The sequence below is a fragment of the Carassius gibelio genome, chromosome A21 (assembly GCF_023724105.1).
Source record: "Carassius gibelio isolate Cgi1373 ecotype wild population from Czech Republic chromosome A21, carGib1.2-hapl.c, whole genome shotgun sequence".
NCBI classification, from domain to species: Eukaryota; Metazoa; Chordata; class Actinopteri; order Cypriniformes; family Cyprinidae; genus Carassius; species Carassius gibelio.
In genome coordinates, this window is record NC_068391.1 from 24,519,317 (window position 1) to 24,544,947 (window position 25,631).

Sequence of the window (25,631 nt, forward strand, 5' to 3'; positions counted from 1 at the left end):
ATTACTGGACTCAGAAAGCTGTAAACTGACAATCTTGATCATTGAAGTCCTAACATAAGTTTTTGTGCATATAACTTCTAACACATTAAAAACTGTCTTACATCATTGCAGAAAACATTGTACTTCATAAGGCATAAGCTTGTTTCAGTTTGGCAAGATTTGCACTGAATACTGAATGAAACAGCTTTATCTAATAGAGAGAAAAGCTTTTGAGCAGATTTGGGCTTGATTTCACTTCATTTGAACAGAAACACTATTTCAACATTACTGGACTCAGAAAGCTGTAAACTGACAATCTTGATCATTGAAGTCCTAACATTATGTTTTGTGTATATAACTTCTAACACATTAAAAACTGTCTTACAGCATTGCAGAAAACATTTTATTTCATAAGACATAAGCTTGTTTCAGTTTGGCAAGATTTGCACTGAATATTGAATGAAACAGCTTTCTCTAATAGAGAGAAAAGCTTTTGAGCAGATTTGGGCTTGATTTCACTTCATTTGAACAGAAACACTAATTCAACATTACTGGACTCAGAAAGCTGTAAACTGACAATCTTGATCATTGCAGTCCTAACATTAGTTTTTGTGTATATAACTTCTAACACATTAAAAACTGTCTTACGGCATTGCAGAAAAAATTTTTTTCTTAAGACATAAGCATGTTTCAGTTTGGTAAGATTTGCACTGAATACTGAATGAAATAGCTTTCTCTAATAGAGAGAAAAGCTTTTGAGCAGATTTGGGCTTGATTTCACTTCATTTGAACAGAAACACTATTTCAGCATTACTGGACTCAGAAAGCTGTAAACTGACAATCTTGATCATTGAAGTCCTAACATTAGTTTTTGTGTATATAACTTCTAACACATTAAAAACTATCTTACAGCATTGCAGAAAACATTGTAATTCATAAGACATAAGCTTGTTTCAGTTTGGCAAGATTTGCACTGAATACTGAATGAAACAGCTTTATCTAATAGAGAGAAAAGCTTTTGAGCAGATTTGGGCTTGATTTCACTTCATTTGAACAGAAGCACTATTTCAACATTACTGGACTCAGAAAGCTGTAAACTGACAATCTTGATCATTAAAGTCCTAACATTAGTTTTTGTGCATATAACTTCTAACACATTAAAAACTGTCTTACAGCATTGCAGAAAACATTTTATTTCATAAGACATAAGCATGTTTCAGTTTGGCAAGATTTGCACTGAATATTGAATGAAACAGCTTTCTCTAATAGAGAGACAAGCTTTTGAGCAGATTTGGGCTAGATTTCACTTCATTTGAACAGAAGCACTATTTCAGCATTACTGGACTCAGAAAGCTGTAAACTGACAATCTTGATCATTGAAGTCCTAACATAAGTTTTTGTGCATATAACTTCTAACACATTAAAAACTGTCTTACAGCATTGCAGAAAACATTTTATTAAATAAGACATAAGCTTGTTTCAGTTTGGCAAGATTTGCACTGAATACTGAATGAAACAGCTTTCTCTAATAGAGAGAAAAGCTTTTGAGCAGATTTGGGCTTGATTTCACTTCATTTGAACAGAAACACTATTTCAGCATTACTGGACTCAGAAAGCTGTAAACTGACAATCTTGATCATTGAAGTCCTAACATTAGTTTTTGTGCATATAACTTCTAACACATTAAAAACTGTCTTACAGCATTGCAGAAAACATTTTATTTCATAAGACATAAGCATGTTTCAGTTTGGCAAGATTTGCATTGAATATTGAATGAAACAGCTTTCTCTAATAGAGAGACAAGCTTTTGAGCAGATTTGGGCTAGAATTCACTTCATTTGAACAGAAACACTATTTCAGCATTACTGGACTCAGAAAGCTGTAAACTGACAATCTTGATCATTGAAGTCCTAACATAAGTTTTTGTGCATATAACTTCTAACACATTAAAAACTGTCTTACAGCATTGCAGAAAACATTGTATTTCATATGGCATAAGCATCTATCAGTTTGGCAAGATTTGCACTGAATACTGAATGAAACCGCATTCTCTATTAGAGAGACAAGCTTTTGAGCAGATTTGGGCTTGATTTCACTTCATTTGAACAGAAGCACTATTTCAACATTACTGGACTCAGAAAGCTGTAAACTGACAATCTTAATCATTGAAGTCCTAACATTATGTTTTGTGTATATAACTTCTAACACATTAAAAACTGTCTTACAGCATTGCAGAAAACATTTTATTTCATAAGACATGAGCAAGTTTCAGTTTGGCAAGATTTGCACTGAATACTGAATGAAACAGCTTTCTCTAATAGAGAGAAAAGCTTTTGAGCAGATTTGGGCTTGATTTCACTTCATTTGAACAGAAACACTATTTCAGCATTACTGGACTCAGAAAGCTGTAAACTGACAATCTTGATCATTGAAGTCCTAACATAAGTTATTGTGCATATAACTTCTAACACATTAAAAACTGTCTTACAGCATTGCAGAAAACATTGTACTTCATAAGGCATAAACTTGTTTCAGTTTGGCAAGATTTGCACTGAATACTGAATGAAACAGCTTTCTCTAATAGAGAGAAAAGCTTTTGAGCAGATTTGGGCTTGATTTCACTTCATTTGAACAGAAACACTATTTCAGCATTACTGGACTCAGAAAGCTGTAAACTGACAATCTTGATCATTGAAGTCCTAACATAAGTTTTTGTGCATATAACTTCTAACACATTAAAAACTGTCTTACAGCATTGCAGAAAACATTGTACTTCATAAGGCATAAGCTTGTTTCAGTTTGGCAAGATTTGCACTGAATACTGAATGAAAGAGCTTTATCTAATAGAGAGAAAAGCTTTTGAGCAGATTTGGGCTTGATTTCACTTCATTTGAACAGAAACACTATTTCAGCATTACTGGACTCAGAAAGCTGTAAACTGACAATCTTGATCATTGAAGTCCTAACATAAGTTTTTGTGCATATAACTTCTAACACATTAAAAACTGTCTTACAGCATTGCAGAAAACATTGTACTTCATAAGGCATAAGCTTGTTTCAGTTTGGCAAGATTTGCACTGAATACTGAATGAAACAGCTTTATCTAATAGAGAGAAAAGCTTTTGAGCAGATTTGGGCTTGATTTCACTTCATTTGAACAGAAACACTATTTCAACATTACTGGACTCAGAAAGCTGTAAACTGACAATCTTGATCATTGAAGTCCTAACATTATGTTTTGTGTATATAACTTCTAACACATTAAAAACTGTCTTACAGCATTGCAGAAAACATTTTATTTCATAAGACATAAGCTTGTTTCAGTTTGGCAAGATTTGCACTGAATATTGAATGAAACAGCTTTCTCTAATAGAGAGAAAAGCTTTTGAGCAGATTTGGGCTTGATTTCACTTCATTTGAACAGCAACACTATTTCAACATTACTGGACTCAGAAAGCTGTAAACTGACAATCTTGATCATTGCAGTCCTAACATTAGTTTTTGTGTATATAACTTCTAACACATTAAAAACTGTCTTACGGCATTGCAGAAAACATTTTATTTCTTAAGACATAAGCATGTTTCAGTTTGGTAAGATTTGCACTGAATACTGAATGAAACAGCTTTCTCTAATAGAGAGAAAAGCTTTTGAGCAGATTTGGGCTTGATTTCACTTCATTTGAACAGAAACACTATTTCAGCATTACTGGACTCAGAAAGCTGTAAACTGACAATCTTGATCATTGAAGTCCTAACATTAGTTTTTGTGTATATAACTTCTAACACATTAAAAACTGTCTTACAGCATTGCAGAAAACATTGTATTTCATAAGACATAAGCTTGTTTCAGTTTGGCAAGATTTGCACTGAATACTGAATGAAACAGCTTTAACTAATAGAGAGAAAAGCTTTTGAGCAGATTTGGGCTTGATTTCACTTCATTTGAACAGAAGCACTATTTCAACATTACTGGACTCAGAAAGCTGTAAACTGACAATCTTGATCATTGAAGTCCTAACATTAGTTTTTGTGCATATAACTTCTAACACATTAAAAACTGTCTTACAGCATTGCAGAAAACATTTTATTTCATAAGGCATAAGCATGTTTCAGTTTGGCAAGATTTGCACTGAATATTGAATGAAACAGCTTTCTCTAATAGAGAGACAAGCTTTTGAGCAGATTTGGGCTAGATTTCACTTCATTTGAACAGAAGCACTATTTCAGCATTACTGGACTCAGAAAGCTGTAAACTGACAATCTTGATCATTGAAGTCCTAACATAAGTTTTTGTGCATATAACTTCTAACACATTAAAAACTGTCTTACAGCATTGCAGAAAACATTTTATTAAATAAGACATAAGCTTGTTTCAGTTTGGCAAGATTTGCACTGAATACTGAATGAAACAGCTTTATCTAATAGAGAGAAAAGCTTTTGAGCAGATTTGGGCTTGATTTCACTTCATTTCAACAGAAACACTATTTCAGCATTACTGGACTCAGAAAGCTGTAAACTGACAATCTTGATCATTGAAGTCCTAACATAAGTTATTGTGCATATAACTTCTAACACATTAAAAACTGTCTTACAGCATTGCAGAAAACATTGTACTTCATAAGGCATAAGCTTGTTTCAGTTTGGCAAGATTTGCACTGAATACTGAATGAAACAGCTTTCTCTAATAGAGAGAAAAGCTTTTGAGCAGATTTGGGCTTGATTTCACTTCATTTGAACAGAAACACTATTTCAGCATTACTGGACTCAGAAAGCTGTAAACTGACAATCTTGATCATTGAAGTCCTAACATAAGTTTTTGTGCATATAACTTCTAACACATTAAAAACTGTCTTACAGCATTGCAGAAAACATTGTACTTCATAAGGCATAAGCTTGTTTCAGTTTGGCAAGATTTGCACTGAATACTGAATGAAACAGCTTTATCTAATAGAGAGAAAAGCTTTTGAGCAGATTTGGGCTTGATTTCACTTCATTTCAACAGAAACACTATTTCAACATTACTGGACTCAGAAAGCTGTAAACTGACAATCTTGATCATTGAAGTCCTAACATTATGTTTTGTGTATATAACTTCTAACACATTAAAAACTGTCTTACAGCATTGCAGAAAACATTTTATTTCATAAGACATAAGCTTGTTTCAGTTTGGCAAGATTTGCACTGAATATTGAATGAAACAGCTTTCTCTAATAGAGAGAAAAGCTTTTGAGCAGATTTGGGCTTGATTTCACTTCATTTGAACAGAAACACTATTTCAACATTACTGGACTCAGAAAGCTGTAAACTGACAATCTTGATCATTGCAGTCCTAACATTAGTTTTTGTGTATATAACTTCTAACACATTAAAAACTGTCTTACGGCATTGCAGAAAACATTTTATTTCTTAAGACATAAGCATGTTTCAGTTTGGTAAGATTTGCACTGAATACTGAATGAAACAGCTTTCTCTAATAGAGAGAAAAGCTTTTGAGCAGATTTGGGCTTGATTTCACTTCATTTGAACAGAAACACTATTTCAGCATTACTGGACTCAGAAAGCTGTAAACTGACAATCTTGATCATTGAAGTCCTAACATTAGTTTTTGTGTATATAACTTCTAACACATTAAAAACTGTCTTACAGCATTGCAGAAAACATTGTTTCCCTTTCGATACTTCACTCATACTGCGTATGGGGAAAAGCTCCTTTTTTCCTCGATACTGAAGCCTTTTTTCAATAACGCAGTGCAACTGCACTGCCATTGGTTTAATCTGTAAACTTTTTTAAACCAATGACAGCGCTGCGTAGCTGCGCGAGCCTGTGGCGATGCAGCGCGCCAAAGCCCGCCAGAATGGGCGGGGCGAATGGCTATATAAGCAGGCAATCGCCAGAGGAAATCAGATCTTACTCCTTCAGCGACGACTTCACTTCGTTGGATCTCTGCTGAACGCCTTCGCCTGGAACGAGCTCTCGCCGTCGAAGAGGCACCGCAGCGGACCAGCTGAGACCGCCGACCGCCTGCAGCGCCGGCGTACTCGCAGACAGCCGCTCTCAGCGCCGATCTCGGGCCGCCCGCTTCCCGCTTCCGGCCGCTTCTCAGCGATCTCCTGCCGCCATCCGGCGATCCTAAAAGAGCTTTTTCCAGCGGTTTTCACCGCTCTAAAAGAGCGTTTCTAACGCCGTTTTAACGGCGACGGCCATGCCGCGCCACAGCTGTGGCACATGCAGAGCCCCTCTGCATGAGGACGACGGCCATGGTGAGTGTGTTTTCTGCCTGGGTAAACCCCATGCTGAGGCTGCACTCACTGAGACTTCATGCTGCTTTTGTGAAAGCATGAGTCTCGCCTCTCTGCGCTCGCGGATTGCTTTCTTTAATGAAAGTAATCCCGCCCCTCGCGCCCTCCCGTCTTTTTCCTCCCGCGAGCCGGCCAGGAAAAGACAGCGGGGAAGAGGGGCCCAGCGCCCGGATTTGGGTGAGCTCACGCCGGCTCAGCGCCCGCGTGCCTCACCCTCTCCAATGAGAGAGCCGTCCCCTGTCCTCTTCTCACGCCCAGAGCAGCGTCCCTCGGCTGAAGCGAGCGACCTCGTCTCTTTTGGCGGATCTGAGGACGAGCCGCTTGACGACTCCATGTCACTCGCGGCTTCTGAAACGGAGGACTGGGCCGGCGATTCTGACCCCGCCCACCTGCCGTCACTGGAGCCCATCGACGCCAGAGCTGGGATGGATGCCGAGCTTCTCCGCATCCTCTCCAAGGCTGTTGAGGAACTCCATTTGGAGTGGGCCCCCCCTGAAGAGCCGACACGCAGCAGGCTGGACGAGTGGTACCTGCCAGGACGCCGCCAGGCCCCCCGCCAGCGACCTGCCCCATTCTTCCCTGAGGTCCACTAGGCGCGCTAAACCGCCTAGACGTCAGGGCCCCCGGCAAAGGATTGTGCTGGACCCGACGCCCATCGACGCCAGAGCTGGGATGGATGCCGAGCTTCTCCGCATCCTCTCCAAGGCTGTTGAGGAACTCCATTTGGAGTGGGCCCCCCCTGAAGAGCCGACACGCAGCAGGCTGGACGAGTGGTACCTGCCAGGACGCCGCCAGGCCCCCCGCCAGCGACCTGCCCCATTCTTCTCTGAGGTCCACTAGGCGCGCTAAACCGCCTAGACGTCAGGGCCCCCGGCAAAGGATTGTGCTGGACCCGACGCCCTCTAAATCCTCCTGATCGTTGGGGAAGAAAGAGGAAGGGGCAAAGTCCCGCTGCGGCCGGACCACCCCAGAAGCTCTCTCGCCTGTCTGCTGTGCGACCTGGGCCCACTGTTGTTGCGTCCACGCAAAGCGCCGTTGTTATGGCGAACACAATAAATATTTCACATTTTCAAAAAGAGAGCACTTTTCCTCTTCCACACTCGTCGGTGTTCAGGCCCCTGATCAGCGGTCTGCCATCCGACACTATCCAGCCCCTTGTCACGCGGGCCGAGGCCTGGCAGGCCATCCCCGGAGTGTCCAAGTGGGTGTTGGGGATAATAAAACACGGATACTCACTGCAGTTCGCCCGAAGACCCCTGCGTTTTCGCGGAGTGATTCCCACCTCGGTAGAGCCGGACGATGCTCAGGTCCTCTGCACCGAAGTGATGACGCTGTCAAGGAAGGGAGCCATAGAGATAGTTCCTCCCTCAGACAGCGGGTCGGGGTTCTACAGCCGTTATTTCCTTGTCCCCAAGAAAGATGGCGGTCTCAGACCCATCTTAGACCTCAGACACCTGAACCTTTCCCTCATGAAACGGAAGTTTAAGATGTTGACACTGAAGCAGATCCTCACGCAGATTTGCCCCGAGGACTGGTTCTTCTCGCTGGACCTGAAAGATGCTTACTTTCACATCCAGATAGCCCCCCATCACAGACGATTCTTGAGGTTCGCGTTCGAGGGTGTGGCTTACCAATATACAGTCCTTCCCTTTGGGCTGTCTCTAGCTCCCCGCACTTTCACGAAGTGCATGAACGAGGCGCTCTCCCCTCTGAGACAGATGGGAATTCGCATTCTGAACTATCTCGACGACTGGCTCATTCTAGCCCAGTCACGAACCGAGCTAGACCACAACAGATCCATGCTCCTGAGCCACTTACAGTGCCTAGGACTCAGGGTCAATTTCGCCAAGAGCTCACTGCTCCCCAGCCAACGTATTACGTTCCTGGGAGCAGTTTTCGACTCCGTCAATATGAGGGCGGTCATATCACCAGAGCGCGCTCTTGTACTTCAGCAGCTCGCGGCCTCTGTCAAGAACAAAGCCTGTTTCCCTCTGAAGTTCTTTCAGAGGATGCTAGGGCTGATGGTTTCCGCCTCCCCAGTTTTACAGCTCGGCCTCCTACGAATGAGGCCCTTGCAGTACTGGCTGAAACTCCGGGTCCCACCTCATGCTTGGCGGCACGGCCGCTTTCGCATCAGGGTCAACCAGGCCTGTCTAGCAGCCCTGGAGCCTTGGATGAACCCTGTTTGGTTCAGTCGTGGAGTACCCCTACAGGCGGTTTCCAGAAGGACGGTACTCTCAACAGATGCGTCCAACCTGGGTTGGGGTGCTCTGTGCGAGGGCAGACCAGCCTTCGGCTCGTGGTCGCACGAAGAAAGCCATCTTCATATCAACTGCCTCGAGATGCTGGCAGTGGAACGAGCCCTTCAATCCTTTCAGGCAATCTTGGAAGGGCGCCACATCCTAGTCCAGTCGGACAGCATGACAGTGGTGTCCTACATAAATCACCAAGGCGGCCTTTCGTCCAGCCGCCTCTGCGCACTGGCAAAGCGCCTCTTGGAATGGGCATTACCCAGGTTGCGATCGCTCAAGGCGACACACATACCTGGCAAGACGAATCTGGGAGCAGACATGCTTTCACGGAGCAATGTCCCCTCGGACGAGTGGATGCTCCATCCCCAGACAGTTCTCAAAATCTGGGAGATTTTCGGGAAGGCAGAGGTCGACCTCTTCGCCTCAGAAAGCAACTCTCATTGCCCAACTTATTTTTCAAAGGAAACAGATGCACTGGCCCACAACTGGCCCAGCCTCCTTCTTTATGCTTTTCCCCCGATTGCTCTGATCCCTCAGGTCATCAGACGAGTCAGGGAAGACAGACACAGAGTCCTCCTAGTGGCCCCACTCTGGAGGACCCAAGTTTGGTCCTCGGAGCTTTTCAGGCTTTCCATGAAAGCCCCATGGCCGATCCCCCTGAGGCGGGACCTCCTCTCTCAGGCGAACAGGACAATCTGGCATCCACAGCCAGAACTCTGGGCTCTGCATGTATGGTCCCTCGATGGGAGCCTCTGAGCCTCCCCGGGGACGTACTACACACCATTGCTCAGGCAAGAGCCCCGTCTACAAGACGCCTCTATGCCCAAAAATGGTCAGTCTTTGTTGACTGGTGCTTAGCACAAAACAAAGACCCTGTTGAGTGTGATGTATCTCCGATACTGTCATTTCTCCAGGAGCGTCTAGAAAAGGGTCTCACCCCTTCCACACTCAAAGTGTACGTAGCAGCCATTGCAGCATTTCATGCTCCTATTGCTGGCCAATCAGTGGGTCGACACAGCCTCATTGTGCGTTTCCTGAGAGGTGCTAGGCGGTTGAAGCCCCCACGCCCTCTTACCGTTCCCACTTGGGACCTTCACACGGTCCTTGGAGCACTCAAAGGACCTCCCTTTGAACCGCTGCGGTCAGCTGACCTTCGGCCCCTAACGCTCAAAACCGCTCTGCTACTTGCTCTAGCATCGGTCAAGCGTGTTGGCGATTTGCAGGCCCTCTCGGTGAGCCCTGCATGCCTTGAGTTTGGGCCCAATAACTCTAAGGTCATTTTAAAACCCAGGCATGGCTACGTACCTAAAGTGCTCTCGACGCCATTCAGAGCACAGGTAATTTCCCTCTCAGCTCTGCCTCCGTTGTCAGGTGAGCGAGAGCTGGATTTACTCTGCCCAGTGAGGGCTTTGAGAATTTACATTGAGCGGTCTCAGCCGTTCAGGCAATCTGACCAGCTTTTTGTCTGCTTTGGTGACCGCACCAAAGGGTCTTCGGTCTCAAAGCAACGCCTCTCGCGTTGGATAGTTGAAGCTATCGCTCTATGTTACTCCTCTATGGGCCTTGAGTGCCCCATAGGAGTTAGAGCCCACTCTACTAGAGGGATGGCCTCTTCATGGGCCTGGTCTAGTGGTGTCTCTATCAAGGACATCTGTGAGGCGGCCGGCTGGTCCTCGCCGTCCACTTTTGTCAGGTTCTATAACTTGGATATCCCGACCTTGCATGCTCGGGTTCTTTCGGTTTGATACGACAGCCTCTAGCAGACTCTGTCATCATGCCACCTCCAGTGAGCTAGCTCCCTCTCAGCAGTGTAGCGTCAAGGGTTCGATGGCTCCGGCCCTCTCACTTATCCTCTGGACCCCAGGGTGTTCAAGTTAAGTCTTGTCGTTCCCTACCGTGGCACGGCGCGGTTGAATTCGTTCCCCATACGCAGTATGAGTGAAGTATCGAAAGGGAACGTACTCGGTTACGAACGTAACCTCGGTTCCCTGAGATACGGAACGAGTACTGCGTTATATGCCGTGCCACGAGGCTGCGGGTTCAGTGTCGTCGCTTCAGTCGTATGACCTGATTTCCTCTGGCGATTGCCTGCTTATATAGCCATTCGCCCCGCCCATTCTGGCGGGCTTTGGCGCGCTGCATCGCCACAGGCTCGCGCAGCTACGCAGCGCTGTCATTGGTTTAAAAAAGTTTACAGATTAAACCAATGGCAGTGCAGTTGCACTGCGTTATTGAAAAAAGGCTTCAGTATCGAGGAAAAAAGGAGCTTTTCCCCATACGCAGTACTCGTTCCGTATCTCAGGGAACCGAGGTTACGTTCGTAACCGAGTACGATTTCATAAGACATAAGCTTGTTTCAGTTTGGCAAGATTTGCACTGAATACTGAATGAAACAGCTTTATCTAATAGAGAGAAAAGCTTTTGAGCAGATTTGGGCTTGATTTCACTTCATTTGAACAGAAGCACTATTTCAACATTACTGGACTCAGAAAGCTGTAAACTGACAATCTTGATCATTGAAGTCCTAACATTAGTTTTTGTGCATATAACTTCTAACACATTAAAAACTGTCTTACAGCATTGCAGAAAACATTTTATTTCATAAGACATAAGCATGTTTCAGTTTGGCAAGATTTGCACTGAATATTGAATGAAACAGCTTTCTCTAATAGAGAGACAAGCTTTTGAGCAGATTTGGGCTAGATTTCACTTCATTTGAACAGAAGCACTATTTCAGCATTACTGGACTCAGAAAGCTGTAAACTGACAATCTTGATCATTGAAGTCCTAACATAAGTTTTTGTGCATATAACTTCTAACACATTAAAAACTGTCTTACAGCATTGCAGAAAACATTTTATTAAATAAGACATAAGCTTGTTTCAGTTTGGCAAGATTTGCACTGAATACTGAATGAAACAGCTTTATCTAATAGAGAGAAAAGCTTTTGAGCAGATTTGGGCTTGATTTCACTTCATTTCAACAGAAACACTATTTCAGCATTACTGGACTCAGAAAGCTGTAAACTGACAATCTTGATCATTGAAGTCCTAACATAAGTTTTTGTGCATATAACTTCTAACACATTAAAAACTGTCTTACAGCATTGCAGAAAACATTGTATTTCATATGGCATAAGCATCTATCAGTTTGGTAAGATTTGCACTGAATACTGAATGAAACCGCATTCTCTATTAGAGAGACAAGCTTTTGAGCAGATTTGGGCTTGATTTCACTTCATTCGAACAGAAGCACTATTTCAACATTACTGGACTCAGAAAGCTGTAAACTGACAATCTTGATCATTGAAGTCCTAACATAAGTTTTTGTGCATATAACTTCTAACACATTAAAAACTGTCTTACAGCATTGCAGAAAACATTGTATTTCATAAGGCATAAGCATCTTTCAGTTTGGCAAGATTTGCACTGAATATTGAATGAAACAGCTTTCTCTAATAGAGAGAAAAGCTTTTGAGCAGATTTGGGCTTGATTTCACTTCATTTGAACAGAGGCACTATTTCAACATTACTGGACTCAGAAAGCTGTAAAACTGACAATCTTGATCATTGAAGTCCTAACATAAGTTTTTGTGCATATAACTTCTAACACATTAAAAACTGTCTTACAGCATTGCAGAAAACATTGTATTTCATAAGGCATAAGCATCTTTCAGTTTGGCAAGATTTGCACTGAATACTGAATGAAACAGCTTTCTCTAATAGAGAGAAAAGCTTTTGAGCAGATTTGGGCTTGATTTCACTTCATTTGAACAGATGCACTATTTCAACATTACTGGACTCAGAAAGCTGTAAACTGACAATCTTGATCATTGAAGTCCTAACATAAGTTCCTCTTCGGGAACTCGAGCTGCGTCGATCGCATTTGGGGAACGCCTTTGGCAAGAACAACTCTGAATATCGTGTGCAATCAGTCTTATTTACTGTTGTCTGTCCAGTATCATTAGACTACGATGCCTAAGTCTAAAGCTAAGACGAGACATTTGAAGGGCGAAACCAAATCGCGCTATAAACTGTGTGTTCCTCCATGCCAGCGCTACATCACGGCTGGGGACACACATGATTTATGCGTGGTTTGCCTGGGGTCGAAGCACGCTGAGTCGGCTCTCGAGGGAGCCGACTGTCCGCATTGTGAACGATTGCCAATGCGGACGCTTCGATCCCGGAGGGCTCTCTTCGAGGAGGGAGCCTTCGCCAGCGTTCCCCGCGGCTCTGGCCCCGCTTCTGCTGAGGCAGAGCGGCTGCTGCACTCGTGGGGTTCGCAGGTGGATCTGGCAGAGGGAATGGAGACGGGCACGTCCTTATCTCCTTCCTCATCTGCTAGATCTGGCGCCCAAACCCTGGGATCGGAAGCACGCTCGTCGGTTTCTTCCGCCCAGGGCGAGGGGTCGACACTCCACCTCTCTTCGTCTGATGAGGTGGATGTGGAGACAGTTGGCAGGGATTCGCCACCCCTTTCGCCCCAGTATGAGGAGCTGCTGGAGGTGGTTACTCGCGCAGTCGAGAAGTTAAAAATAGACTGGCCCCCACAAAAATCACATGAACCGCAGAGAAGTAAATTAGATGAGCGGTATCTCAGGCCCAGACAACCACCTCCAGCCCGGAGCCTTCCCTTTTTTCCCGACCTCCATGATGAGATAGCGAGGTCGTGGAAACATCCATATTCCAACCCGTCTTTTCGGCCCTGTAGTAATTCGCAGTATTATGGGAATGTGACAGGGCTCGATGAGCGTGGTTACAGAGCGATGCCACGGGTTGAACAGACGCTTGCGGGCTATCTGTCACCCGGTTCGGCGTCGTCTCTGAAGGCTCCGGCCTTGCCTACTAAAGCATTAAGAACGACATCAGGGTTAGTGGGCAAGGGCTATGTGGCAGCAGGTCAGGCAGGGGCGTGCCTTCACACCATGGCAGTCCTTCAAGCATATCAGGCCGACCTGTTGAGAGATGTAGACGAGGGAGAGGGGATCAAGTCCGACGATATTGCAGAGCTTAGACGGACCGCTGATCTCTCCCTCCGCGCCACCAAAGAGACCGCTCGCGCAATTGGGCGGTCTATGGCAGCCTTGGTGGCCGCGGAGAGGCATTTATGGCTGAACCTGTCCCAAATTAAAGACCGTGACAGGTTCTGCCTCCTGGACGCCCCGCTCCAAGCCTCGGGCCTGTTCGGCGACACAGTCAATACTGTCGTCGACAGGTTCCAGGAGGCCCGTAAGCAGGCGGCGGCGTTCCAGAGTTTCCTCCCTCGTCGCTCTTGTGGGTTATCTGGACGGGAGATACCCACGCCACTAGCAGGCTCCTCATACCGCGAGGCTCAAAAGCAGAGCGTCGCCACTCGTGCTCCCCCACGCCGGGACCAAGGGTCTAAGCGACGCTCTGAGTCGGGGGCTCCTAGATTAAAATCAGACCTTCGTACTATTATCGAAGCTAGGAAGTCCTCGACAAAGAGGTCCTGACGCCATGCTACCAGTGACCTCGAGGGTAGCCCCTACGGGGTCAGAGCGGTACTCACCTTAGTATACGGTGCCCGCCTCTCCCCGGTACCCTGCTCTCTCCCGCGAGCGTCCCTCCCAGTTATTTCCGCCCGTGAGCGTAGCGGAGCTGGGAAGCTCGCCTCCCCTTCGGGGGCCTCTTACACCAGAGATCAGTCTCGAGAGACTGATTCCCTTAGTACATTTTCGAGCAGCGTGGAAACTTCTGCCAAATGTATCTCAATGGGTCCTGCACACAGTAGAAAGAGGCTACGCTATTCAATTCGGCCGTCCACCGCCGAGATTCAATGGGGTTACACCGACAGTCGTCGGCCCCCAGCAGGCTCTGGTTATGGAACAAGAAGTGAATACCCTATTAAGGAAGGAGGCCATCGAGGTGGTCCCTCCTCTAGACAGGGAATCCGGGTTCTACAGCCGGTATTTCATAGTTCCAAAGAAGGATGGGGGGTTGCGTCCGATCTTAGACCTACGTCAGTTAAACCTCTCAGTTATGTCACTGAAGTTCAAAATGCTTACTGTCAAACAGGTTGTAGCTCAAATCAGATCCGAGGACTGGTTTGTCACGATAGATCTCAAAGACGCATACTTCCACATATCCATCCTTCCACAACACAGGAAGTTTCTGAGGTTCGCTTTCGGGGGCAAAGCTTATCAATATCGAGTACTTCCATTCGGCCTTGCACTCTCACCCCGCACATTCACGAAGTGTGTAGATGCGGCTCTGGTACCCCTCCGTATGCAGGGCATCCGCATTCTAAATTATATCGACGATTGGTTGATCTTAGCTCAATCAGAGCAGATGGCGGTTCGACATCGAGATGTCGTTCTCGCACACATGGGGGAGCTGGGTTTGAGACTGAATGCCAAGAAGAGTGTACTTTCTCCAGTTCAGAGAACCACCTATCTAGGCGTAGTATGGGATTCGACCACGATGCAGGCACGTATGTCTCCTGCTCGGATCGAGTCGATCCTCACATCAGTCAAGAGAGTCAGAGAAGGCCAGTCACTCACTGTGAAGCAGTTTCAGAGACTGTTAGGGCTCATGGCAGCTGCGTCCAACGTGATACCTTTTGGTCTCCTGCACATGAGGCCCCTTCAGTGGTGGCTCAAGACCAAGGGGTTTTCCCCGAGGGGAAATCCTTTCCGAACTATTCAGGTCACGCGGCGATGCCTTCGTGCCTTAGACATATGGAAGAAACCTTGGTTCTTGAATCAGGGCCCGGTGCTGGGAGCTCTTGGTCGCCGTGTAACGCTAGCGACAGATGCGTCCCTCACCGGTTGGGGTGCGGTCATGAGTGGCCACCCTGCCCGCGGTCTGTGGAGCGGTCGCCATCTGACATGGCACATCAATTGTCTAGAAATGCTAGCAGTGTATCGAGCTTTAAAATATTTCCTCCCAGACCTGAGAGGCTGTCATGTGTTAGTGCGCACCGACAACACAGCGGTAGTCTCTTATATCAATCACCAGGGGGGTCTGCGTTCACGCCCCTTGTACAAGCTGGTGTACCAGATCCTCCTGTGGTCCCAGGGCAAACTCCTCTCGTTAAGAGCAGTGTATATTCCTGGGCGATTGAATGTGGGAGCAGACATGCTGTCGAGACAGGGGCCAAGGCCCGGGGAATGGATGCTTCATCCCGAGGTGGTGAAGCAGATATGGCAAATATTTGGAAAAGCTCAGGTGGACCTCTTCGCGACTCGAGAGACATCGCAATGTCCCCTCTGGTTCTCTCTAGTTCACCCAGCTCCACTGGGACTAGATGCCATGGCACAGACTTGGCCGAGGCTTCGTCTGTATGCCTTTCCCCCCATCGCTCTGCTCCCGGGAGTTCTGGCGAGAGTACGCCGGGACGGGGTCCGTCTGTTGTTAGTAGCCCCGTTCTGGCCGGGCCGAGTATGGTTCGCAGATCTGATTTCTCTCCTCGACGGCTCTCCATGGCAGATTCCGATCAGGACAGATCTACTCTCTCAGGCGCAGGGCAAAATAATTCACCCTCGCCCGGAGTTGTGGAAGCTGTGGGTGTGGCCCCTGAGGGGGCACATCTGTTAGCAGCTGGTCTCTCAACCGAGGTTGTTGAGACCCTACTCCAATCCAGAGCTCCCTCTACGAGGAAACTGTACGCCCTGAAGTGGAAATTCTTCACTTCATGGTGCAGAGATCGCCACCTTGACCCTGTTAACTGCCCAGTTGGTACAGTTCTGGAGTTTTTACAAGCTAGGCTCTCTGCGGGGTTGACCCACTCCACCTTAAAGGTGTACGTGGCGGCCATAGCTGCTTACCACGTCCCTTTCAGTGACCAGTCACTGGGTAGACACCCCCTAGTTACACGTTTCCTCCGAGGTGCACTGAGGCTGAGACCTCCAGTACGGTCCCGTATTCCCCCATGGGATCTGGTTGTGGTGTTAGAGGCTCTCTGCAAAGCTCCATTCGAGCCAATTCAAGAAATATCAGACAGACATCTGACACTTAAGACTGCCCTATTATTGGCTATTACTTCTCTAAAGAGAGTTGGAGATCTCCAGGCCCTCTCGGTGGCCCCTAATTATCTAGACTTTGCCCCTGGTATGGCCAAAGCATTTCTTTACCCTCGAGCGGGTTATATTCTTAAAGTTCCCTCTGTCACACCACAACCTGTCGTACTGCAGGCCTTCTGTCCTCCTCCCTTTCGGGAGCCAGACCAGGTGAAGCTAAATTGTATGTGTCCAGTGCGAGCACTGGACGCATACGTCCACAGAGCTGCCCTGTGGAGAAAATCCGACCAATTGCTTGTATGCTACGGTCCTACTAACAGGGGTTCTCCTGCCTCTAAGCAGACCCTTAGCCGTTGGATAGTCGAGGCTATCAACGAGTCATATGAGTCCTCTGGTCTTCCCCTTCCTTTGGGAGCCAAGGCTCACTCTACGCGGAGTATGGCTGCCTCTAAGGCCTTCCTGACAGGTGTGTCCCTCTTGGACATCGGCAACGCTGCGGGGTGGTCCACGCCCTCTACATTTGCCAGATTTTACAATCTCGATATGCGAGCCGCTCCTGGCTCTTCTGTCCTCTCGTCCTAAGCTGTGCTCTACGGATACACACTAGGCAGGGGTTTGGTAGTCTGGCAGCGTTGGCACATCGTTCCCCAAATGCGATCGACGCAGCTCGAGTTCCCGAAGAGGAACGTCCCTAGGTTACGTACGTAACCCTAGTTCCTCGAGGGAACGAGACGCTGCGTCGCCGAGCCATACTCCTGGCACCCCTGCCTGCGCTTGCTTCCCTACTCGAAGCTGAAGCCAGCTGCGTGGCACGTGCCTTTATAGCTTCCTGGTCGCTACGTCACCCCGTCCGTGACGTCACGCTCTTCCATTGAACTGATTGCACACGATATTCAGAGTTGTTCTTGCCAAAGGCGTTCCCCAAATGCGATCGACGCAGCGTCTCGTTCCCTCGAGGAACTAGGGTTACGTACGTAACCTAGGGACGTTTTTGTGCATATAACTTCTAACACATTAAAAACTGTCTTACAGCATTGCAGAAAACATTGTATTTCATAAGGCATAAGCATCTTTCAGTTTGGCAAGATTTGCACTGAATATTGAATGAAACAGCTTTCTCTATTAGAGAGACAAGCTTTTGAGCAGATTTGGGCTAGATTTCACTTCATTTGAACAGTAGCACTATTTCAACATTACTGGACTCAGAAAGCTGTAAACTGACAATCTTGATCATTGAAGTTTTCTGCAATGCTGTAAGACAGTTTTTAATGTGTTAGAAGTTATATGCACAAAAACTTATGTTAGATAAGTTTTTGTGCATATAACTTCTAACACATTAAAAACTGTCTTACAGCATTGCAGAAAACTTTGTAGTTCATAAGGCATTAGCATCTTTCAGTTTGGCAAGATTTGCACTGAATACTGAATGAAACAGCTTTCTCTATAGAGAGAAAAGCTTTTGAGCAGATTTGGGCTTGATTTTACTTCATTTGAACAGATGCACTATTTCAACATTACTGGACTCAGAAAGCTGTAAACTGACAATCTTGATCATTGAAGTCCTAACATAAGTTTTTGTGCATATAACTTCTAACACATTAAAAACTGTCTTACAGCATTACAGAAAACATTGTATTTCATAAGGCATAAGCATCTTTCAGTTTGGCAAGATTTGCACTGAATACTGAATGAAACAGCTTTCTCTACTAGAGAGAAAAGCTATTGAGCAGATTTGGGCTTGATTTCACTTCATTTGAACAGAGGCACTATTTCAACATTACTGGACTCAGAAAGCTGTAAACTGACAATCTTGATCATTGAAGTCCTAACATAAGTTTTTGTGCATATAACTTCTAACACATTAAAAACTGTCTTACAGCATTGCAGCAAACATTATATTTCATAAGGCATAAGCATCTTTCAGTTTGGCAAGATTTGCACTGAATATTGAATGAAACAGCTTTCTCTATTAGAGAGACAAGCTTTTGAGCAGATTTGGGCTAGATTTCACTTCATTTGAACAGTAGCACTATTTCAACATTACTGGACTCAGAAAGCTGTAAACTGACAATCTTGATCATTGAAGTCCTAACATAAGATTTTGTGCATATAACTTCTAACACATTAAAAACTGTCTTACAGCATTGCAGAAAACATTGTATTTCATAAGGCATAAGCATTTTTCAGTTTAGCAAGATTTGCACTGAATATTGAATGAAACAGCTTTCTCTAATAGAGAGAAAAGCTTTTGAGCAGATTTGGGCTTGATTTCACTTCATTTGAACAGAGGCACTATTTCAACATTACTGGACTCAGAAAGCTGTAAACTGACAATCTTGATCATTGAAGTCCTAACATAAGTTTTTGTGCATATAACTTCTAACACATTAAAAACTGTCTTACAGCATTGCAGCAAACATTATATTTCATAAGGCATAAGCATCTTTCAGTTTGGCAAGATTTGCACTGAATATTGAATGAAACAGCTTTCTCTATTAGAGAGACAAGCTTTTGAGCAGATTTGGGCTAGATTTCACTTCATTTGAACAGTAGCACTATTTCAACATTACTGGACTCAGAAAGCTGTAAACTGACAATCTTGATCATTGAAGTCCTAACATAAGATTTTGTGCATATAACTTCTAACACATTAAAAACTGTCTTACAGCATTGCAGAAAACATTGTATTTCATAAGGCATAAGCATTTTTCAGTTTAGCAAGATTTGCACTGAATATTGAATGAAACAGCTTTCTCTAATAGAGAGAAAAGCTTTTGAGCAGATTTGGGCTTGATTTCACTTCATTTGAACAGAGGCACTATTTCAACATTACTGGACTCAGAAAGCTGTAAAACTGACAATCTTGATCATTGAAGTCCTAACATAAGTTTTTGTGCATATAACTTCTAACACATTAAAAACTGTCTTACAGCATTGCAGAAAACATTGTATTTCATGAGGCATAAGCATCTTTCAGTTTGGCAAGATTTGCACTGAATACTGAATGAAACAGCTTTCTCTAATAGAGAGAAAAGCTTTTGAGCAGATTTGGGCTTGATTTCACTTCATTTGAACATATGCACTATTTCAACATTACTGGACTCAGAAAGCTGTAAACTGACAATCTTGATCATTGAAGTCCTAACATAAGTTTTTGTGCATATAAATTCTAACACATTAAAAACTGTCTTACAGCATTGCAGAAAACTTTGTATTTCATAAGGCATAAGCATCTTTCAGTTTGGCAAGATTTGCACTGAATACTGAATGAAACAGCTTTCTCTACTAGAGAGAAAAGCTATTGAGCAGATTTGGGCTTGATTTCACTTCATTTGAACAGAGGCACTATTTCAACATTACTGGACTCAGAAAGCTGTAAACTGACAATCTTGATCATTGAAGTCCTAACATAAGTTTTTGTGCATATAACTTCTAACACATTAAAAACTGTCTTACAGCATTGCAGAAAACATAGTATTTCATATGGCATAAGCATCTTTCAGTTTGGCAAGATTTGCACTGAATACTGAATGAAACAGCTTTCTCTATTAGAGAGACAAGCTTTTGAGCAGATTTGGGCTAGATTTCACTTCATTTGAAAAGAGGCACTATTTCAACATTACTGGACTCAGAAAGCTGTAAACTGACAATCTTGATCATTGAAGTCCTAACATAAGTTTTTGTGCATATAACTTCTAACACATTAAAAACTGTCTTACAGCATTGCAGCAAACATTGTATTTCATAAGGCATAAGCATATTTCAGTTTGGCTAGATTTGCACTGAATATTGAATGAAACAGCTTTCTCTATTAGAGAGACAAGCTTTTGAGCAGATTTGGGCTAGATTTCACTTCATTTGAACAGTAGCACTATTTCAACATTACTGGTCTCAGAAAGCTGTAAACTGACAATCTTGATCATTGAAGTCCTAACATAAGTTTTTGTGCATATAACTTCTAACACATTAAAAACTGTCTTACAGCATTGCAGAAAACATTGTATTTCATGAGGCATAAGCATCTTTCAGTTTGGCAAGATTTGCACTGAATACTGAATGAAACAGCTTTCTCTAATAGAGAGAAAAGCTTTTGAGCAGATTTGGGCTTGATTTCACTTCATTTGAACATATGCACTATTTCAACATTACTGGACTCAGAAAGCTGTAAACTGACAATCTTGATCATTGAAGTCCTAACATAAGTTTTTGTGCATATAAATTCTAACACATTAAAAACTGTCTTACAGCATTGCAGAATACTTTGTATTTCATAAGGCATAAGCATCTTTCAGTTTGGCAAGATTTGCACTGAATACTGAATGAAACAGCTTTCTCTACTAGAGAGAAAAGCTATTGAGCAGATTTGGGCTTGATTTCACTTCATTTGAACAGAGGCACTATTTCAACATTACTGGACTCAGAAAGCTGTAAACTGACAATCTTGATCATTGAAGTCCTAACATAAGTTTTTGTGCATATAACTTCTAACACATTAAAAACTGTCTTACAGCATTGCAGAAAACATAGTATTTCATATGGCATAAGCATCTTTCAGTTTGGCAAGATTTGCACTGAATACTGAATGAAACAGCTTTCTCTATTAGAGAGACAAGCTTTTGAGCAGATTTGGGCTAGATTTCACTTCATTTGAAAAGAGGCACTATTTCAACATTACTGGACTCAGAAAGCTGTAAACTGACAATCTTGATCATTGAAGTCCTAACATAAGTTTTTGTGCATATAACTTCTAACACATTAAAAACTGTCTTACAGCATTGCAGCAAACATTGTATTTCATAAGGCATAAGCATATTTCAGTTTGGCTAGATTTGCACTGAATATTGAATGAAACAGCTTTCTCTATTAGAGAGACAAGCTTTTGAGCAGATTTGGGCTAGATTTCACTTCATTTGAACAGTAGCACTATTTCAACATTACTGTACTCAGAAAGCTGTAAACTGACAATCTTGATCATTGAAGTCCTAACATAAGTTTTTGTGCATATAACTTCTAACACATTAAAAACTGTCTTACAGCATTGCAGAAAACATTGTATTTCATAAGGCATAAGCATCTTTCAGTTTAGCAAGATTTGCAGTGAATATTGAATGAAACAGCTTTCTCTATTAGAGAGAAAAGCTTTTGAGCAGATTTGGGCTTGATTTCACTTCATTTGAACAGAGGCACTATTTCAACATTACTGGACTCAGAAAGCTGTAAACTGACAATCTTGATCATTGAAGTCCTAACATAAGTTTTTGAGCAAATAACTTCTAACACATTAAAAACTGTCTTACAGCATTGCAGCAAACATTGTATTTCATAAGGCATAAGCATCTTTCAGTTTGGCAAGATTTGCACTGAATATTGAATGAAACAGCTTTCTCTATTAGAGAGACAAGCTTTTGAGCAGAATTGGGCTAGATTTCACTTCATTTGAAAAGTAGCACTATTTCAACATTACTGGACTCAGAAAGCTGTAAACTGACAATCTTGATCATTGAAGTCCTAACATAAGTTTTTGTGCATATAACTTCTAACACATTAAAAACTGTCTTACAGCATTGCAGAAAACATTGTAGTTCATGAGGCATAAGCATCTTTCAGTTTGGCAAGATTTGCACTGAATACTGAATGAAACAGCTTTCTCTACTAGAGAGAAAAGCTTTTGAGCAGATTTGGGCTCGGTTTCACTTCATTTGAACAGATGCACTATTTCAACATTACTGGACTCAGAAATCTGTAAACTGACAATCTTGATCATTGAAGTCCTAACATAAGTTTTTGTGCATATAACTTCTAACACATTAAAAACTGTCTTACAGCATTGCAGAAAACATAGTATTTCATATGGCATAAGCATCTTTCAGTTTGGCAAGATTTGCACTGAATACTGAATGAAACAGCTTTCTCTATTAGAGAGACAAGCTTTTGAGCAGATTTGGGCTAGATTTCACTTCATTTGAACAGAGGCACTATTTCAACATTACTGGACTCAGAAAGCTGTAAACTGACAATCTTGATCATTGAAGTCCTAACATAAGTTTTTGTGCATATAACTTCTAACACATTAAAAACTGTCTTACAGCATTGCAGAAAACATTGTATTTCATAAGGCATAAGCATCTTTCAGTTTGGCAAGATTTGCACTGAATATTGAATGAAACAGCTCTCTCTAATAGAGAGAAAAGCTTTTGAGCAGATTTGGGCTTGATTTCACTTCATTTGAACAGAGGCACTATTTCAACATTACTGGACTCAGAAAGCTGTAAAACTGACAATCTTGATCATTGAAGTCCTAACATAAGTTTTTGTGCATATAACTTCTAACACATTAAAAACTGTCTTACAGCATTGCAGAAAACATTGTATTTCATAAGGCATAAGCATCTTTCAGTTTGGCAAGATTTGCACTGAATGCTGAATGAAACAGCTTTCTCTAATAGAGAGAAAAGCTTTTGAGCAGATTTGGGCTTGATTTCACTTCATTTGAACAGATGCACTATTTCAACATTACTGGACTCAGAAAGCTGTAAACTGACAATCTTGATCACTGAAGTTTTCTGCAATGCTGTAAGACAGTTTTTAATGTGTTAGAAGTTATATGCACAAAAACTTATGTTAGATAAGTTTTTGTGCATATAACTTCTAACACATTAAAAACTGTCTTACAGCATTGCAGAAAACTTTGTAGTTCATAAGGCATTAGCATCTTTCAGTTTGGCAAGATTTGCACTGAATACTGAATGAAACAGCTTTCTCTATAGAGAGAAAAGCTTTTGAGCAGATTTGGGCTTGATTTCACTTCATTTGAACAGATGCACTATTTCAACATTACTGGACTCAGAAAGCTGTAAACTGACAATCTTGATCATTGAAGTCCTAACATAAGTTTTTGTGCATATAACTTCTAACACATTAAAAACTGTCTTACAGCATTACAGAAAACATTGTATTTCATAAGGCATAAGCATCTTTCAGTTTGGCAAGATTTGCACTGAATACTGAATGAAACAGCTTTCTCTACTAGAGAGAAAAGCTATTGAGCAGATTTGGGCTTGATTTCACTTCATTTGAACAGAGGCACTATTTCAACATTACTGGACTCAGAAAGCTGTAAACTGACAATCTTGATCATTGAAGTCCTAACATAAGTTTTTGTGCATATAACTTCTAACACATTAAAAACTGTCTTACAGCATTGCAGCAAACATTATATTTCATAAGGCATAAGCATCTTTCAGTTTGGCAAGATTTGCACTGAATATTGAATGAAACAGCTTTCTCTATTAGAGAGACAAGCTTTTGAGCAGATTTGGGCTAGATTTCACTTCATTTGAACAGTAGCACTATTTCAACATTACTGGACTCAGAAAGCTGTAAACTGACAATCTTGATCATTGAAGTCCTAACATAAGATTTTGTGCATATAACTTCTAACACATTAAAAACTGTCTTACAGCATTGCAGAAAACATTGTATTTCATAAGGCATAAGCATTTTTCAGTTTAGCAAGATTTGCACTGAATATTGAATGAAACAGCTTTCTCTAATAGAGAGAAAAGCTTTTGAGCAGATTTGGGCTTGATTTCACTTCATTTGAACAGAGGCACTATTTCAACATTACTGGACTCAGAAAGCTGTAAAACTGACAATCTTGATCATTGAAGTCCTAACATAAGTTTTTGTGCATATAACTTCTAACACATTAAAAACTGTCTTACAGCATTGCAGAAAACATTGTATTTCATGAGGCATAAGCATCTTTCAGTTTGGCAAGATTTGCACTGAATACTGAATGAAACAGCTTTCTCTAATAGAGAGAAAAGCTTTTGAGCAGATTTGGGCTTGATTTCACTTCATTTGAACATATGCACTATTTCAACATTACTGGACTCAGAAAGCTGTAAACTGACAATCTTGATCATTGAAGTCCTAACATAAGTTTTTGTGCATATAAATTCTAACACATTAAAAACTGTCTTACAGCATTGCAGAAAACTTTGTATTTCATAAGGCATAAGCATCTTTCAGTTTGGCAAGATTTGCACTGAATACTGAATGAAACAGCTTTCTCTACTAGAGAGAAAAGCTATTGAGCAGATTTGGGCTTGATTTCACTTCATTTGAACAGAGGCACTATTTCAACATTACTGGACTCAGAAAGCTGTAAACTGACAATCTTGATCATTGAAGTCCTAACATAAGTTTTTGTGCATATAACTTCTAACACATTAAAAACTGTCTTACAGCATTGCAGAAAACATAGTATTTCATATGGCATAAGCATCTTTCAGTTTGGCAAGATTTGCACTGAATACTGAATGAAACAGCTTTCTCTATTAGAGAGACAAGCTTTTGAGCAGATTTGGGCTAGATTTCACTTCATTTGAAATGAGGCACTATTTCAACATTACTGGACTCAGAAAGCTGTAAACTGACAATCTTGATCATTGAAGTCCTAACATAAGTTTTTGTGCATATAACTTCTAACACATTAAAAACTGTCTTACAGCATTGCAGCAAACATTGTATTTCATAAGGCATAAGCATATTTCAGTTTGGCTAGATTTGCACTGAATATTGAATGAAACAGCTTTCTCTATTAGAGAGACAAGCTTTTGAGCAGATTTGGGCTAGATTTCACTTCATTTGAACAGTAGCACTATTTCAACATTACTGGTCTCAGAAAGCTGTAAACTGACAATCTTGATCATTGAAGTCCTAACATAAGTTTTTGTGCATATAACTTCTAACACATTAAAAACTGTCTTACAGCATTGCAGAAAACATTGTATTTCATAAGGCATAAGCATCTTTCAGTTTAGCAAGATTTGCACTGAATATTGAATGAAACAGCTTTCTCTAATAGAGAGAAAAGCTTTTGAGCAGATTTGGGCTTGATTTCACTTCATTTGAACAGAGGCACTATTTCAACATTACTGGACTCAGAAAGCTGTAAAACTGACAATCTTGATCATTGAAGTCCTAACATAAGTTTTTGTGCATATAACTTCTAACACATTAAAAACTGTCTTACAGCATTGCAGAAAACATTGTATTTCATGAGGCATAAGCATCTTTCAGTTTGGCAAGATTTGCACTGAATACTGAATGAAACAG